The following is a 2,593-nucleotide window of genomic DNA, read 5'->3' on the forward strand; positions in this document are numbered from 1 at the left end:
ATGACATCATCGTTTTCTGCTTGGATCCACTATCAGTGCGCAGACTCACGAGCAAGTGACCAGTTCAGGAGCCAAGAGCAAGGCCATGTTCTTTGGAAACTGGGCCAACTGATCCTTCACCCCCTTCAACGTCAGGTAAGATTACCAAAAGATCTTGAAGGGGACCAGGCTGTATGCTACAACGTGGGAGGACTGCATCACCAAGGTGAGGCAGAAACTGAGCAGTGATGCTCAGTGATGTTCAAAACTTGGTCATCGGGTATGAAACAGACTCAATGCTGCTGTACGTGGTGCAGGTCTGGCCCACTCCCCAAGCCAGTGGTCAGCTGAGCCATTTTCCACTTCATCTGGGAGGTCCAAGGTGGAACACATCCACAGGGACATCATGTACAAAGTTCTGGATAAGTAGGGGCAGGGTGGAGGATGCACCCAATGCTGCCTTCATCATGCTGGCCACCTTTGTGCATGGCTGCATAAGCAGTGTGTAGATCCTCAGTACCCTCACTATGTACCGGAGGTTCTACCTGTCCCCAGTGTCGCAAAGGAAGTGTCTGCTCATGGAATGCTCCTAATACTTCAATCGTTGCCTATCACCTGTCCCTCGTGGATACATTTGAAAACAACGACACCCTTAACCACAAGCCCATCAGGAAGTGGTCAGCACATAATGTCCTCAAAACCCTGTAGAAAAAGAGAGGGTTGATCGTTTCAGGCGGTTCCCTGCACAGACTGGCAAAGTCATTTGGCAGAATATCTCATCGCCAGAACTTGCAAACAAACATCAAGACATAGTCAGGCTGTTGGTAGGAAGGGCACTGCCCATCAGATCCTTCACATAATCCTGGACTCTGTGCCACTGCACGCTGATCTCGAAGCAACTGCAGGAATGAGCATACTGTTACACATCTCCGTTTGGAACGTGCCTTTGCAAAGAAGGTCTGGATTTTTGTTGGAGGGTTTGTCCTGAGCGGCTCCCCTCCCTCCTTTCCTCCAATCCTTTGGCCTCTCACAACCAAGCTGGAGAGTATTGCGTAGTTTTGGGCGCTTACACTTGAGGTCAGATGCAAATATGTTGGAGAGACAAGTTTTTTTTTAAATTCACTCCTGGGATGTGGGTGTCACCAACTGGCCAGCATTTATTGCCTGTCCCTACTTGCCCTTGAGAAGGTGGTGGTGAGCTGCCTTCTTGAACCATTGCAGTCCACATGCTGTAGGTAGACCCACAATGGCCTTAGACCAATCACCCAAAGTACAAAGGTGACAATGATCCTTCCAAGATGGTAACAGAGTAGGACTCCTGAGCTCCATCCGTTTCTCTTCATTTCCTGTCTCTTTTCACATTTTCTTTTCACCTCCTGCCCTCGGGCAGCATCAGCGACGTCCAGGGTGAAAGACAGCGTGGACTCCTGGCCTCAACGCAGACTCTGCCTCCTGCCCTCAAGGTTCTGAACTCCTATCTCTTCATTTTTATTCCCTTGTTTTTCTAAGCTAAGAATTTGTACTTAAGATTCTGTACCTAGGTGCCTAAGATGGCACCGTTAAGTAGAGATGTGTAAACTTTTCACATTACTCATGTGAGTATGTGACAATAAAGCTAAATCTAATGGAGAGAACATGGATTAACAGCAGGATGTGTGGTAATGGAGGGGTGAGGGATTCCTTCTTGACACAATGAGGGAAATATCTAAAAACAGGTTTCAGAACAGGAATGGGATAAGTATGCGTTAGAGAAACATTTAAAAAGTTTGGGGAAAAGTCCAGCGGAAGAGGACCAAATGTTCCAAATTATTCTTAAAGAGACACACAGGCCACTCTGTCCATTGCTCTGTTCCCCGCTGTTTCTGCTCCACAGATCTTTCTACTTCCACTCAACTCACCCTCTCAACATACTCGTCTAGACATTTTCAAATCAGCCTGTTCGGAAATGTTATCGTACACCTCTAGAATAGGTGGGACTTGAACTCTGGCCTCCTGGCCCAGAGATTGTGGCACAGTGGTAGTGTCACTCAAAAGCCTTCAGGAAATCCTTCAATTCCTTTTGCCCTCGTGAGGTTCTTCAGATTCTGCACTGAATTTAGTCAGCACAGTTCACCTCAAGCACTTCTTGCAAAAGACAGTTCCAATTCTCATGCTTCAAGTAGTTTCTTCCGAGTTGCCAATTGGATTTGATAGTCACTGACTCCTAGTCATAACCCCTAACTCTGCCCTCCTCCACAGGAGCGACAGCATTTCCACATCCAGTCTACCAAGGTCTCTGCCTCACATTAACACCTTGAATTCATCCACAGTTCTGCTGTCACAACCTCTAGGGTATGGCAGGATCCAGAGTTCTGTATTGCATCCTCAGCTTTCCACTTTTAACAACTGAACAGTCAAAGGGTCATCCACACACCTGGAAGTGTGTCAGGACAGCGTGTAAATGACAACAGCCAATTCCAGGAAAGGGAGCAGAGAGGCGGAGGGTGCTGGTTTTTGAGAGCCTGATGATGGGAAATGCACGTGTACTGGCACTCTCTTGTTACAGGTATACACAAATACTCCCCACCACCCTTCCCCAACCATGCAAAGTCAATGAAGATGTCAGGCTAAACAG

Source organism: Rhincodon typus, unplaced genomic scaffold (assembly GCF_021869965.1).
Source record: "Rhincodon typus isolate 14 unplaced genomic scaffold, sRhiTyp1.1 hic_rhity00000505, whole genome shotgun sequence".
NCBI lineage: Eukaryota > Metazoa > Chordata > Chondrichthyes > Orectolobiformes > Rhincodontidae > Rhincodon > Rhincodon typus.